The 16,776-nt window shown below is 40.7% G+C and overlaps 1 protein-coding gene across 2 annotated transcripts in view; it reads left to right on the top strand.

Annotated features, from left to right (window-relative positions):
* Positions 1-16,776, top strand: part of ZNF385B (zinc finger protein 385B) — a 247,102-nt gene that overhangs the window by 101,168 nt on the left and 129,158 nt on the right. The window lies entirely within an intron of this gene.

Raw genomic sequence — 16,776 nt, 5'->3', positions numbered from 1 at the left:
TTAATGAGGACCAACTTGTATGGAAGAGCTAATTCCCCTCCAAGAACAGCAGGAAGCTGCAGAGAGGTGAGGAGAGAGTTAGGAAACTTTAGAGAGTGAAAAGCCCAAGCAGGGAAGATCCTGAGACCAGAGGAATTGCCTCAGATAGGAAGGCAGGTAAGACCCTGAGACACCAGGGGAGTTTGGGGTTCTGGTCAGGTGAAGGCTAATGGCAAGAATTTTGTTTATTTTTCAACTTTGTTAATAAACCAGACCCTAACGAGAGCTGAAGTTATTGGACTTGTAAAAATCTCTTTCTGATTTTGAGTAACAAAGAGTGGAAAGTGAGATGAGGGGTCATTGGGACCCCTGCCCTGAGACTGCAAGGGGGCTCCTGGAAGAAGGCTATGCATTGACCAGCTTCTAATTAGACTGCTTGTGGTAACAAGCAGTACAGTGTGCCTAGTAATATTTTGCAGGCTTGGGCCATGTATCATACTCAACTTTATGGGGTTGTCCTAATATTAAAACTGAGATGTCATTGTCTGTAGATTACTCACTCTGAGTTCACATTTACATTTTAATAAGTTTCCTAGGGAAAGTTGTATAGAGAAAATAAAACAAACTTTTTTTGCAGCTCATATTTCTGTTGATTCAAATCACAGTAAATACATTCTGATTTTTTCCATGAAATTCTACAGGCATGTACAACAGAAATTAGAGGAAAGTAGGATCTCTACTTGGAACATCACACTTTTTTGGTAATTCTCAAAATGTTTCTATAGCATTTTAATAGAAAATATGGAAGTCCTATGATGGCTAAAAATTCCTTTTAATTTATTGTGTACGTTAAAACAAAATTTTGTCACTTCGTAAATACAGTGACTGCTTCATATTTCAGACCAATAGAATTCAAACCCTGATAAAGTTGTTCAGTAAAATTTATTTCTACATAATTTACCTCACTTAAACTCTAGTTTCTTTCTTAGTATCTTTCTAAAGCCCCAAACACCCCCATGTCCATCATTCTGCACATAAAATAGAGAAGTTAAAGAAACCAGTTCAGCCTTTAGGGGTTCTAGTCTTTGATTCTCCTGCAGCTGCTTTATGCTGTATCATTGGTGCAAAGTGGCCCTAAAGGTGATGTAGCTAACCATGGAAGGATCCCCCATGTAGGGTAATCCTCTGATGGCACAGAGTCAGCATTTTGGCTCCTTCACCATTCTTCCTGTGACAAGTAGGGGTTGTGGCTCAGACTTTCTTGTGTCCTGGCATTTCCTGCTGCCATGAGTGGGTATCGTAATTTAGAGCAACCTTTAGGCTACTTTGACGTTTGCCAGCAGACAGGCACAGTGACAGCAAGCACAGGAACAAAGTGGTTTAAGCCACATTTGCAGCCCCTCTCCTGACTTATGCTCTGTATTACTCAGCCTATTAGAACCAGTTTATTGATTAAAAGCAGCCATGTCTGAAAAAGGACTGCTGTACAAACAATATAAATAAGGCAAAGGTGGGTCTTATTTTGTCAACATTTCCCAATTTGGAGTTGCTGTATGTGAGACCTCAAAATGGGAAAGTAAATGAGCCTCTATTATTTAACCCTTTTCTAATACAGTTGTTTGTATAGGTAGCACATCTGTACATGGCTGAATTATTCTCATTCTAGGATGGCTCTTCTTTCATGTAAAAGATTTGGATCAAATAGATTTTTTTTTAATAATCTGTTGTCATCTGTTGTCATCAGTTTACTCTTGGATATGTGACTTCAGTAGATGCTGGTACCAAACACTGGCAGAAAGTAGACAAAGAATCAGAGAAACGATTACTTTGACAGACAGTATCTGAACATTTCACTACACGCACCCTTCCTCATTACCTCACTGATCTGAAGGTTTCAGATTGATTACCTTCATAATTTTTTGTCCTCATTTAGATCCATCCCATATTTTGGTTCTGAAAAAATTAGAAATATTCCTGATATGTACATAGGTGATGAAACTTGCCCAGGGGTGGAAATGTTCTTGATTGTCCTCTGGAAGTAGACTCCAATAGCTTACTAGCTGGCATGTGAGGAAACAGTCCCACAGCCAGTGCCTGAAATTATTCCAGTTGCTATGATGGGACACCATTGTAAGTCTGAAGGAAGTCTGACATGCTGCCTCTTCGACCCTTTAATAGTCAAACAACATGGCAGACTTTTCAGGCTGAAGCTATAGCATGCTAATATTTTTCATGTAGCAGCAGAGTCCTGTGGCTAAGATACGTAGAATGGACTTCTATCTTCAGTGATCCCTTGCAAGCTGCCTCTTTCTGCAAGAGTCAGTACTGGGAGGATTTAAGCATTATAGACTGCGCATTAAAATTCTGATGCCTCAGTCTCATGACAAGGATTATAATGAGAAAAGAAACTAGCACAACATGAATCCCTTTCTATGACAATAACTGTAATGAGGAGGGTATGGTAAAGTATGATCCATTCTTGTTACAGCTCTTTTAAAAGAAATCTCGTGGTTCTCCTCAGATGTTTTTGTGTGTGCGTGTGTGAAAAACATTTTCAAAAGAGAATGATATTGTAAAAATACTAATTATCCATTGATGATGATGTCAATGAGTTTTTCATAAGATTTGTGGCTGCCTTTATTTCAGTGAAGTGCTTTTGCAAAGTAATCATTATGAACTGACATCAGAATGAAAAAAGTATGAAAGGGAATATTAATTGTAGTTTTAAAAAGGAAACTGGAAACATAAAGGCTGGGATTTGCAGACGGTCCTAAAGGAGTTAGGCATCTGGATTGCACTGAAAAATCAATGGAATTTGGGTGCTTAATTCCCTCAACTTCTTTAAAACCTTACCTGAAGTGTTATACCATGAATTTTGTATTGATTTATGTATTGCCATTTGTATGTTTCTTTAACAAAGTCAACCAGAAGAAGCTAAAAGGCAAACTATATACTTACTCTTCAGCAGGAATTTAAAATACCAACTGAATCTGTAGCTACATGCCTTTGGGGTGGAAATCGGGCCAATGTAAAGGTTTAATACCTTAACTGTGCTAGTAGTAAGGGTGATGGATCAATGAGTCATATTTTGAACATAAAGAATGTAGTGTAGCACTCATTTAGTATACACGTATTTACATTCTGGCATAGGAGGGGATATATTGTAGCTGTAATGGAACTCTAGGGGCCACCAATGCCTATGTGGCATACACTTCCAGATTTCAAGGTTCTATCCTGTACTACGATTACTCTGGCTGAGGACTAAGTAAGGGACCCCTTTTCAATCTAACACTGCTCGTTTATCAACTTCCCATTGAACGGCACAGGTGGAAGAAACCCCACTCAAAAGACAGCACAGGAACACCTGCACAGCAGTAGGCTAAAGGGTCATCCATACGACTTTAAATTTCTTGTGAAAACTAAATTAAAATAAAAATATAACATTTAATATTTTAATGGTATTGTTTTGCTGTAAGACAGAAAAACCAAACATTATGTTGTAATCCATGGTACTGTACGATATGTGTAAATGCCTGCCAAATTTGAATGCAAGGCTCAGCTTCCTTCTTTACTTCACAACTCAGCCAGGACATTTCGATAGTTTTACACTTTATTCAAAACTTCGTTCAACCTAGATTTTCTTCTATATTGACCTTAACAAGTAAACATTTGAAAGCAGCTTGAAAATCCAGCATTACTTAATAATACTGTTTGTGTTCACATGGTTTGCTGGGGCTAGAGATTTAATCAGATGCCATGGGTTTGGGAATGACTTTTCAATGGATAGCTTTTTGTTTTCTGTTTTTGTTTTAAATGGGAGAAAACCCAGTCAGCTTGCTGCTGCTACCTTTAGCAGCCCTATTGTGGCTTCAGATACCACACAGTAAGGCTCCTGCCCAAATGTTGTCATGTCTTAATTGAAAAGTAGATAGAAATATCTATATTGTTTCTAAAAATAGTTGTCCTATTCCCTGAAAAAGTCCACTGCCAACTCCCAAACTTGACAGGTGGCCACATAAGGGAAGAAATAAGGAATGTCCCAAACTGGGTTTGATGGGCAAAAGTTATGATCTCTTAACAAGCTTCTCATTAGAGTGTCATGCTCATAGCAAAATTACTCACAAATTTGGATTTAATGGAAAATTTATTTTTTCTTTTTGGAGGCTGGCTATTAAGTTTTTTTTTTTAAGTATATAAGGAGGAAAGCCTCAAAAGAATGCCTAATAATAATAAAAAAATTAAACTCGGTATCTCCATTTATGTATTTATTTAAAATCTAACCAGACAGTTCTGTGTAGATGTACAAAATCTAAGAAAAAAATCTATAAATTCTATGTTTGGACTAATGTCCATAACTAAGGCCTTGTCTACACTACACAGTTTTGTGTGGTTTAAAAAAAAAAAGTCAGCTTTTGTTGACAAAACAGTGGAGGTGTACACACTGAAATGCTCCTCCTGCCGATGTAAGTCCCCTGCTATGCTGACATAATAAAACTACCTCAACAAGAGGTGTAGGACTTATGCTGGTGTAGTTAGGGTTTTGCAGCATCTCTGTAGACACTGTGTTCCTTACATTGGCTGTTGACTGCTATTCTTTTCAATTTCAATTTTCAACTTCTGCCCAGTCTCCGTTCTAAGCCGGGCTGCCACCCATGCTAGCTCCCTGGAGTGGCCCACCGGGAGCACGGCAGCTGACAGGAGTCTGAGCGCAGATCTCACCACTGAATGTGAGAAGCCCCAGCTGTCTTCCCCCTCACTCCCAGCTAGGAGCGGGAAGTTGAAGAAGCCATGGGGGAGGGGCAGCATGGAGTTGAGCCCGCCCCACTGTCCCTCTTCAGTCAGTTGAAGCACTCCTGGGGAGGGTGCGCATCACCAACAAAAGGGGAGTATTGTGGACATCAGCCACTGCGACAAGTAATGCAATGGCTGTAAGTCAACGTAACATAAGTCAACTTATCTTTGTAGTGTAGACGTAGCCTAAATTGGTGTGGCCTGGTCTACACTACAGAGTTAGGTTGATATAAGGCAGCTTACGCTGACCTAATTATGTCATGCAGCCTTGCTCCCACTGATTTATGTGCCCTACTAGATTGACATAAGAACTCCACCTCCGTGAGAGGCGTAGGGCTTATGTCAGTGTAGTTAGGGTGACACAATGTCCATGTAGACACTGTGGGTTACTTACATCCGGTGTTGCCTGCCATTCTTGTCAATTTCATGGCTCCAGCTAGAACCTAGCTGGCCCCCCGCCCCTGGCTCTCTGCTGGGCTGCTGCCTGGGCTCTCCACTTGGAGCCAGGCTGCCCACCTGGCTCCCCGCTCCGAGCCAGGCTCCGCCCACTCACCACAAGCTTCCTGAGCCCAGCTTCACTGAGGTTCCCAGCTGGGAGGGCTGCCCAGCTCCTGGTGGGAAACCGAGAGCTGGGGGGCTGTCCTACTCCTGGTGGGGAGCTGCATTGAGCTGAGAGCCCGGGCTCTCAGCCCCCACAAATGGTCCCACTTAAGTTGGTGGAAGCACTCCTGGGGAGAACCATCGACAGAAGGAGGGCAGTGTGGACATGAACCACTGCAGTAATTTCTGCAGTGGCTGTAAGTTGGCGTAACATAAGTCCACTTAAGTTTGTGTGTAGACATGCCCTGAGTCAGAGTAGGTTTCAGCACTGACTCTTTCCTTGGCCTCTTTGGCACTTCCTGGGCACAAGGTCTCGTGTCTCTTACCCCTTTGTGGAATTGGGACTCTCAGTCCAGCTGATCTAGGCCCCTCAGTTGCTTGAGCATACCCTTTTCCTGAATTCCACCTTTGTGTATATTCTCTGGTTTACAGTTTGCTTCTTCAGGGACATGTTCTAAAACCAGTCACTCTTCTTTAGCTAGCACAAGAAATATACAGAGCTAGAAAAAACAATAACACCCATCTGCATTTTCCTACCTCAGCTTCCTCACTATTCTGGAGAGTTCTTTGGGTTTAGATCAGAGTCTGTTAGGGTGTCCAGGATCCCCCATCCTGTCTATGGCTTCTCCTCTGGATCACTGTATCTCTCTCATCATAGAGTCAGTGCCCTTCTGGCTCTCTTTCTCAAGCTTCCTTTTCAAAGTGCCCTGTGAGAGCCCCTTTCTCTTATAAGATCCAGGCCCCTTTGGCAGATGACAAAGGGGATCAGCTTCAAGTGATCCAGTTCCCCCACCACGTGATCCTTTGCTTAGTTACCACCCCCCTTGAGTTCAAACCGGAAAAAGTGGTTTCCCCTAGGTGGCAGCCTACTCTTTGTCCAAGGGGGCTTCCATGTGAATGGATGATCATTAAACTTGAACAACCTTCCTTTGTTAGACATGCAAGGAATTTCTCCTGCCACCACGTTTTGGGTTGTAGCTCAATATGGAGGCAAAACATAGCAGAAAAAGCAAACAAGCCCCTCATTCAAAATGAAGTTTGCAGTCTGATAGTGATATACATGGAGAATTCCCCAGTATCCAACAGAATTCATAAGCTGTACATAGATTTCCCCATGCCAACAAATAATGGGAGAAGAGAGAATGAGAAGCCAGTAAAGATAGGATAACCTGGTCATCTGACCATAAAAACATGCAAGCTAGAATTATTGAGAAAGTGAAAGGCAGGAGAATGATCACCAGTGTTTAAGACAGTAGAGAGCTCACGAGGGGTAAGAAGAGAGAATTACTCCTTTGACTGAGCTAGGAAATGATCCTTTGTATCCTGGGTTAGGGTGTTTTTCATGGAGTAGACAGGGCAGACACCAGTTTGGTGGGGGATCAAAGAGTTAGAGGAAAGGTAGCCTAGCCAACAACTTTCTACTAGCATTACTATAATTTATGCAAGATGATGCATTTAAAATACTTTTTAAGAGAGTCATTTGCAATACTTTCTACTGAACGTTTAATTTTCTTTTAATATTTAAATATTTTCATTCACTCTAAATTATTAGGACCAAGTCCACTTAAAATGTTTACATTGATTTCCATGAGACAAGAAGCTAGCCTTAAATGTATTTCAGCAGTACAGTAATTGCTGACTCTTCAGTCAGTATTCCCACTATAAATCAGTACTTCTGTATCAGTAGCCTAATGCACTGCTATGCAAGGAATCAATTAGACCTGTAAGAGTGAATCTCAGCTGAAAAAGTGTTACGTGACTAGCTTGGTCACTTGCTCTATTCTCTTCTCACACTGCTGAGGTTAGTGGAGTTAATCCTGATCTACACTAATGAATGTGAGAGGAGAATTAGTCCCAGGGTGTTTTCAAACAAAAACATGAGGAAATTTACGAACAGTGTAATCTATCACAAATGAAAAAAAATCTAGGTTTATGCATTCTGGAAAGCTGTAGCATTAATTTTGAATCCCAAGTTCTCTAGAATGATTCAGAAATCCATATGAGAACCTAGAGGACTGGTTTTAGGATTTAGAGTTCTGATTTTCCTGAATGATGTTTAAAATGTCATGAAGACACAGTTCATGTGATTCTACATGTGAGGAGATTCAAGAGCATACATTAATTCTTCCAGGGTCATTTGCAATTTGTGCTCAGTAAACTGGTTCAAGATCTATCTGTTTCAGACAGTAGCATATAGTTAATTTAAAACTTCTATTAAGGCCGCCTATTGTGGAACAATAAATCAACTTTTCAGGGCCACTCACACAAAAGTGGAGGGCATATAAACCTCAAGATGAGCACTTCTTAGAGGACGAGAGATTACTGTTCAAGGTGGCTCTGAGCTCCTTAAACACCTAGAGACGTACATTTAAAGAGCTTTAATATTACAGTGATTGGCATATAATAAATGCATGGAATCATAATTAATATTAATAGTGTCTGATCCACTATGGAAGTGAAGTGGATGTCAGCAGAAGTTGTGTGTTGATCAAAGATAGTACTGTATATAGCCTTCTGTTTAGTACACCTCTGAGAAATTCTTAGAGTAGATTGGATGTCCCTGGATTAACTGCAGTTGGCTCATTTACCAGCTTTAAATTAAGACCACTTAAAAGTACACAGTACCTTTGCACATCCCTATTTCCCATACATTTAAATAGGAGTCCTGTGTTGCACAATGGGACTGCTGAGAAGTATCCATTGTGTTGAGTCCTGTGTTGCACAATGGGACTGCTGAGAAGTATCCATTCACGTTATTTATAATTATGGAGAAAATGAAACAATAATGGATATTTCTGTAAAGTTTTTGAAGTTATAGGAAAATATAAGCTATATCACAATCATAGAGGTTAAAGGTCTTTTTCCACCTCTGTCATCTGGGCCATCCCGCTGCAAAATACAGGAAAATGTACTGCAGGCAACTGTCTAGTGTTTTATCCAATATTGTTTTAAAAGTCCCAAGGCATGGGGCTTCCATCAACTTCACTAGGGAGACTATCCTATGGCCTATAAACTCTTACTGTTGGGATATTTTTCATAATATTCATCCTAATTTATCCTTTTCTTTGTTTCATCCCATTACACTGGGGTATAGGGAAGAGTATCTTAGCACTGTTTACAGTAGTATGCACTGTGTAAGTGTTTTCAGTATTGGGTTTAAGAGTTTAACCAAATAGTAAGACAACACTGAAATAAAGCATTTTTTAAAAAAACACTAGAACTTACCTTATAACAACTTTTGAGTCCCTGCTTCCCTCTACAGTTGAGGTATACTCTCTGAATCCTACTCTTTATTACCAGGTTGTACAGATGGCATTTTGCCATTGGTTGTTAATTATTCTTTTATGTTTAATAAGCTTAGATTTATTTTTAGTGATTTACTTTTCTTTGTAAAGACATGTGATGATTTAGAATACCTTCTCTAGGGTGATAAAGTTTTTCTTGAAGCAGAAGGGTTATTTTTAGTATCTGAGAAGGGTGTCTGTTTACTGTTTTAGCTGACTGCTCCAGCAGGGTCATTAATAACAGTATCATTTTACTTTCTGAGTCCCTGTTTAAGTACAGTCATTAATAGCGGTTTTAGTTATTGAAACAGATATGATCTTTTTATTTCTTAGTAGTAGGTTTTTTCCTAGCCAGGAATCTGGTTAAATTCCAACTAAAGGTGTATTATGGTAGTTACTCAGTTTCACTCTAGATTTTAAGAGCTGGCAATAGATTTAAAAAAATTAAAGTAACATTACAGAGTTTCGATAGCGCTTTGACTTAAAAGTAAATGAGCAGCTTTTGGAGAAGAGGTAAGGAAAGACTGGGTTGCTAGAAGAATAGACAAAATACAAATATTAGAGACTTCTAATATTTGATCTACATAGCTAGGATTCGTGTAAGCATCTGTCCCTGGCTGTGTCAACAAACCTAGGGATCTATTTTCCTTAGTTGGAGGGGCGGTTATAGGAATCAGAAACCATATTATGTATTCGTAGTGGATACTTAGAGAGCTGCAGCAATGCATACAGTCCAACTAAAACTAAGATCTGGGCCACTGTCTTTGCCTTTAAAAATAAAACCAAACCAAAGAACTTTCTCAGAGAAAATCCTTTAGGTTTTGCTGGAAGTCCAAATGGTAGTGATGAACTCTAGTAATTTAGAGCAAAGAAAAGGTAGCGTTTACAACAGAACCTTTGTTTAGTGTTTAATAGCTGAATATTTTGAGGCATCTGACATATAATATCTTGTAAATATTGCATTTACAAAGACAAATCAGACAGAACTGGAACCTTTTGATCAAATTAGCTCACCAAGAAAATAAAAGATACTGTATAAAGAAAATAATAAAGGACCTAACATTGTTTACTGAGGAAATAGATGAGTTCTTGTTACCTAACACTTGAAGTGATTATTCAAACAGGCAACAAACTTGTGAGGAATGGTGGGAACCATTCAAGGAAGAATCAGAGTTGTGGAATTAGAGCTGTTGCAGTTACAGTGTATAGTTAGAGCTGTACTCAGCTCTGCCATACTCCTCACACTGCCTTTGCCCTGAACTGCAGACTAGCTACTTGATAACAAATCTGTAAAGGGAAAGGCTTCCAGTACTCTGCACTTATGGAATAGGATAATTTTGTGACTCACTAAGGTGCAACTGGCTAAGCTAGTGTAGCCAAGATAATAAAGAAGTCTACTTGTGCCTGCGTGTTGCTGTGAATTGCTAGAGTCTTTCTCTGTGCATGGTTCTTCACCTCTGTAACCTGATCTGGACCACTCTAACAAATTATATGTTTGTCCTTTATTTGCACTATACCTTATATCCTCTCTTTTTTTATTTGGGCCTGTTTTATTTGAATTTCTTTCAGCTCTAAGTTTCACTAAGAGTGGTAGTCCCCTAGACTGACAATTGAAAGACCTTCAATTGTCAATCTCCAACCTAAAATTAAACTGTTGACTATTTTATTTTTGGTACCATCTGGAATTTTTTCAATTTAGACTGTTTCTCCTCTCTCATCCCTTTGTGAAATAACCCCACCTCCTTGTTGGTCCAGTATTCTCTTTGTGAATATTGATTTAATCTCAACCCTCCCTCATTGCTGGACCATTTTACTTCCTCGCCACCTGTACTTACTTTCACAAAATGTGGTTAGAGAGTGATTCTTCTCTCCTGGGATAGGAGGCGTTCCAAACACAACTGGCCAAGGAACTGAGCAGAATTGAGCTGAAGCCTTGAGCCAGATGAACTCCATCCTTTCAACCCCACGGTAGTTGTAGGTGGGTTGTCCCTCCTCCTATCCCCTTTGTATTTCTTCAGATAGTGGGGAGATAGAAGATAAGATGCTACATCTTTGTTCCTGAGAATGGGAAAAAGTACCCTGAGGGCTAATCCATAAATTTGCTTCATATAGACCTAAGGGATTATGTGGAAGATGCACTGAGTTTATACTGCACCCCCCCTCTTTACAGAGTTGGCTTTCTCTTCTGCTGATTATCTTCTGGGGAAAATGAATAGGCTGCAAACCTCCAAAAAGGCTTTCCTTGTTTGGATAGGTCCAAAATAGGACCTGCTTAGGAGGAATGGTGATTGGAGTAATAGAAGTACTTAGGGAGCTCATTTGGAATAGGATCTTTTTTCTTTTGGTCAAGTTACTCTTTTTTTGCTTTTCCCTATCTTGATCTTGCTGTTGTTTCTGTCGTCTGCATCCTGTACCTATTGCCTCAGCAGCAGAACTACAGGTGTATGTTTCTGAAATGCTGTAATGAAAATATTTTGGTAGCACAATTCAAGAAGAGATGCAATTCTCCACTTCCCCTCCAGGAAGTCACCTTCTTCCCCTGCCACTCCCACCTACTCAAAGAAAGAAAGAAAATGGAGAAAGAAAGAGAAAGAAAGAAAGAGAAATGGGAAAGTACTTTTTCATAATAACAAAAAGGCGTTTGTTTAAAAAGTTGTTTCTACCCAGAAATGCCTCTGTATGGAACAGCAAATGTATGAAACCATACGCGTTGTGTGTTTTAAAATAAAAGGTAGGTATATAATGATCTCCAGCTATGGTGACAGAAGACTTCAAATATGAGAAGCAGACTATGGAAAGCTCTGAACCAGGCAGACTTTTTCTGTTAATATTCTGAGGGTTTTGTTCATTAATATTTAACTTCTGCATGTCTACGGTATCATCAGTTCAAACACTTCACATTATTCAGTTGAAAAGCATGAACTAAGTGAAGCAGGCCAAAGGAATCTCTATATTTTCCAGCCATTGATGTATTGGGGCCACTTGGTGGTACTGTAGAGATACGTGTTTGAGGGTTTGTTTCAGGGCTGCCACTTGAAATAATGAAGGAGCAAAGTCTATTAGACTTGCATCAAGAAGATCCTTTCTATTAAACACACATATTACACAGAAGCAGGTACTGTGTCAATATGAAGATACCTGAGTAAATCCATAAGAATTAGTTTTGACAGCCTTTTGCTGCACCTGGTGTGGTCACTGCATCACTGGTGTGACAACAGCAGACCCAGGCTGTTTTCTTGCAATTTGTACAGGCTGAAGTGCTGAGGGGGCCCAGCTGGGGAAAGGCTGGAGGGAAAGAGACTGCAGGGAGCAAGAAGGGTCCTACAAGGCCCTAAATGAGGAGGGATGAAAGTTGCCGAGGAAGGGAGACCTGAGAGACCCTAAATAACTAGGGAAGAAATTGGGAGACCCAGAAAAGAAGAGAAGAGGTGAGGTAGGAAGTGGCCCAGGAAAAACTGCAATACAGGTAGAGGATTTGCCCTAGTTGTGCAGTACAGGGCCCTGGGCTGGAGCACAGAGTCGAGGATGTGACTGCTACCCCTACAAAATCCCCAAAGAAGGGGCATACACTTCTTTCATGAGGTTAGCTGAGCTGAGGAAGTGGGCTGCAGACTGAATGTGACCTGGCTGAAGAAGAGCACCAGAGAGGATGGAAGCTTTTTGTTTCTGTTAGACAGTTTTGAACTTTAGTTTGGACAGGTGTAACCCTGGAAAGGATGGACTAAAGACTGACCTGGCCAGAGGCCCGAGTTACCTGACAGATTTCAGAGTAACAGCCGTGTTAGTCTGTATTCGCAAAAAGAAAAGGAGTAATAAATTGGTTAGTCTCTAAGGTGCCACAAGTACTCCTTTTCTTTTTACCTAACAGAGAAATCATCATGCTGCTGGAGTGACTGTCAACAGGGGGCACTAGCCCAGTGAGAAGCTGCTGTGCTGTGCCTGGCCACAAAGTGGTGTGTGTAGTGGTGAGTGGACTCTGTTATATACCTGTAACATTTGACAGCAAAGTGGCTAAATGTCCAATAATATTAATATTACTTATACTGAAATTATACTGAAGGCATGACCTTCTCATAAACAAACTAGGGAAATACAACCTAAATGGAGCTACTATAAGACGGTGCATAACTGGTTGGAAAACTGTTATCGGTGGCTCACAGTCAAACTGGAAGGGCATATCAAGTGGGGTCCCACAGGCATCAGTTCTGGATCTGGTTCTGTTCATTGTCTTTATCAGTGATTTAGACAATGCCACAGATCTGGACAAACTGGAGAAATGATCTGAAGTAAATAAGATGAAATTCAATAAGGACAAATGCAAAGTACTCCACTTAGGAAGGAACAATCAGTTGCACACATACAAAATAGGAAATGACTGCCTAGGAAGGAGGACTGTGGAAAGGGATCTACAGGTCAGAGTGGATCACAAGCTAAATGAGAGTCAACAGTGTAACAATATTGCCAAAAAAAAGGGGGGGGGGCAGAAATATTCTGGGATATATTAGCAGGAGTGTTGTAAGCAAGACCCGAGAAGTAATTCTTCCGCTCTACTCCGTGCTGATTAGGCCTCAAGGGGAGTATTGTGTCCGGTTCTGGGTGCCACATTTCAGGAAAGATGTGGACAAATTGGAGAAAGTCCAGAGGAGAGCAACAAAAATTATTAAAGGTCTAGAAAACATAATTTATGAGGGAAGACTGGAAAAAATTGAGTTTGTTTAGTCTGGAGAAGAGACGACTGAGAGGGGACCTAACAGTTTTTAAGTACATAAAAGGTGATTACAAGGAGGAGGGAGGAAAAAAATGTTCTCTTTAACCTCTGAGGATAGGACAAGACGCAATGGGCTTAAATTGCAGCAAGGGTGGTTTAGGTTGTAAATTAGGAAATACTTTAACTGTCTGGGGTGGTTAAGCACTGGAATAAATTACCTAGGGAGGTTGTGGAATTTCCATCATTGGAGTTTTTTAAGAGGAAGTTAGATAAACACCTGCCAGGGATGGTCTAGATAATATTTAGTCCTGACTTGAGTGCAGGGGACTGGACTAAAGACCTCTTGAGGTCCCTTCTAGTCCTATGGATTCTGTGATTTATTACTGAAGTTTTCCTCTCTTAAAGATATGGCTAGCTTTTTTATTATCACCGTAGCAGTCCAACATTACAGAATGGGGTGTTGCATGAGATCAGCTATGTGTTAATAATCCCAGCATATAACATGAGGTGACTAAAAAATTGGACCAGTCTTTGAGGACCATATTGTAATAAGTTTATGAATGGTTTATGTATCACTGTGGGCCGGGGGCTGTGTGCAGCTCCAGTGGGGAACCAAAAAAGTGTTGGGTGATTCAGGTAAATCACTTAGGTTGTAAACCCCTCCAGAGAGGTGCCAACCCAGGGATACTTGCATATATTGGTTGAGACTGAGTATTCCAAAGACCAACAGAAAAAGAGAGAACGTTTAATATAAAAAGGCTGATTTTAAACTATTCAGATCCAGCAAATGTCCTAAGGGGGGCCCCTACCTTTGCAGCAGGTTTGGAAAGACTTTAGCCTACCAGAGCCTCATAAGACTGATGGTTTGTTTACTGAGTGTTTCAATCTGTTTGTTGGTTTTTTTCTGTAATGCTTTTACCTTAAGAATTAGTGTACTTGCTTAGAAGGACCTGTGTGGTAACTTGTAACTGCTGGCAATACGCTGTTCATAGCCCTTGGAGAGAGAGCACAGTGCAGGCCCTGGCCATTAGGCAAGCTGGCTTGCTGGGGATATCAGTGTAAAGTAGGGAGCTGTGCAGCCTTAAAACCCCTGGTCAGAAGGCAGTGAGATAAGGGTCCCTGCCCAGAGACAGGTGACAGCTGGAATCCTGAGACTCCTGGAGTAGACCATAGAAGGAGAAATATAGGTGCAGTTACCCTGAAACTGTGACATCTCCAATGCAACTTTTTACCTGGATTGTAAGGTCTGTGGGACAGGAGCTGTCATTTCATTGTGTGCGTGCACAGCATTTAGCACAGTAGGGTCCTTATCGCTAATCAGGGCCTCTAGGTGCTAGCACAATACAAATATTAATAATCCTGTTCCATTAGACTTCCTACATTAACCAGCAATAAAGGCTAAAGATGGAAAAAGGCCCTCTGTTCTATTAAAGCTTGCCACATTTGTCAGCCTGTTCATACAATTATTTGAGGTGGGCTATAAGGGTTTGAAGTTTGTGTTCATTCAGGACTTACTGAGGGGGTTGAGGGGGGCAGCTCTACATATTTTGGGCTTGAAGCTACAAGGTGCTGAGCTTCCTGAAAAGTGTGAATGCCTCCATTCTTATTGACTGCAAGGGACATGCATGTGCCTAACTTTGAGCATGTGAGAGAACGGATTGCATTGGGAGCTGACTGAGGGCATTCAGCACCTTGGAGGACTGAGCCCTTAGCGAGTAGATTATGTACTTTGTAGAAAGGCTTGTGTTGAAGACAGTGTGGAGCTGCACTGCCCTAATGGGAGCTTAGAGAAGAACAGTGTCTCCACCGGCCCTCACCTGAAGAGGGGAAAAGTGCAATTTGTATCACTCATTTGGATAATACAGCATGCTCCCTTCTCTTTGATTGGTAATCACTCTGCATTTGTTGGAAGGATGGAGCCATAGACCTGTCTCCTCCCTTCCTTGTTTGAGGACATTTGTACCCTGAAGGCTGTAGGAGGGAAGGTAACCTGTGCTCCTCTGAGTGCAGGGACTGCGATTGCACAAGGAAGGAAAAGGCTGTCTTCCCACGTCCTTTACATTTGCAAAGGGACAGGGCACAATTTAGCCCTCACTATTTTACTGTCCGTGTCAGAATGTCCAATATGAGGAATCACAAGCCAGTATTAAAGAAGTGAAGTGAAGCTTTGTTTCAAAAGTTTAATATATTATAATTGCAGATCAGTCTGGACTGTGTGCTAACACAGTGAGTAGCATCCCCTACTACAGAAGCAGCATTTCTTATGAAGGAAAATCACTATTCAGCTGTTCTTTTGTCTCCATGACAACAGTAAGAGTCTAACAACAAAAGAATAGCCACAGATGCTGTCAGCTAAAAAATCTTAAATGTTCAAGTGATTGTTGATAGCAACGAAATGGATGCCAGGACAGGGTCACTTACAGACAATAATAGGCATTGCACCTATCACTGAGGTATCATATGTGACATTTCTTAAGTAGAATACATGTCACAGGATAAGGCTGATGCAACTGGCAGTTTTAATAAATTATCTATGATGCACTGTTTTTTTCTATTCAACAGGAAACTGCCGTTCAGCTTCTGTAATAGAACAGATTACACACAAAAATGAAGAGCTCCTTGTACACACATTATATGAGACTACTAGAATAGATCTTAAGCTACCCTCTCAGTTTTCTAATGTGATAGAAAGCAGGGCCACAATCAGGAAAGCAGGGTCGGCTCCTAAAGAGGGAGAATAGAAATTGTAAAAGCTATAGATGTAGGCGGAATGTTGTTTTGAAAAAAGCATTTAAAAAGAAAAAAAACTTTTCCTTTTAAAATGTGACTTTACAATGAGCTTTTGACCTTAACCCATTGGTTCCAGAAGCTAGGATGCTTTCTTGACTACTACTGCTACAAACCATTCAAATGCTCTGGGACACAGCATTATGAAAATCAGACAGTGAATGCCATTGGGTTAGCAGTGGAAACCTATGATGAGACAAGAGCCCTTCCATGGTGAATATTTCTTGCTAAACCAGAAAGATTTGGAATTAGGAGCAGGTTTTATGTAGTTGAGGTGCAGGCAAATTGGAACAAAAATTCCTAACCAAAATCAGTGATAGAGGGACTAGTGAAAGAAAATTTGTATAATTGAGTTTGATCATTTGTGTCCAACACTTGCAAAATCTAGTTGCCGGTTTTGAAAATTAGAATTCAGAGATAGCATGTGCTGTGGCAGAAATGCTACCTTTTAATATAGGATTAGGCTACTGCAACACTTTGACATCATTTGGGAACTTAACTTGAACTAGAGTGATCACCTTTTCAAAAGGTAAAAGCAGGACACACGCAGGAGCCCTGCCCACCTCAAGTCCCCACCCCCCCAAGGCCAGAAGCCTGAGCTGGGCAGTGGTAAGAACTACCCAAGGA

Source organism: Eretmochelys imbricata, chromosome 11 (genome assembly GCF_965152235.1).
Source record: "Eretmochelys imbricata isolate rEreImb1 chromosome 11, rEreImb1.hap1, whole genome shotgun sequence".
In the NCBI taxonomy this organism is placed as follows: domain Eukaryota; kingdom Metazoa; phylum Chordata; order Testudines; family Cheloniidae; genus Eretmochelys; species Eretmochelys imbricata.
Note: the sequence above shows the minus strand (reverse complement) of the source record. Positions and strands in the feature narration are given on the sequence as shown.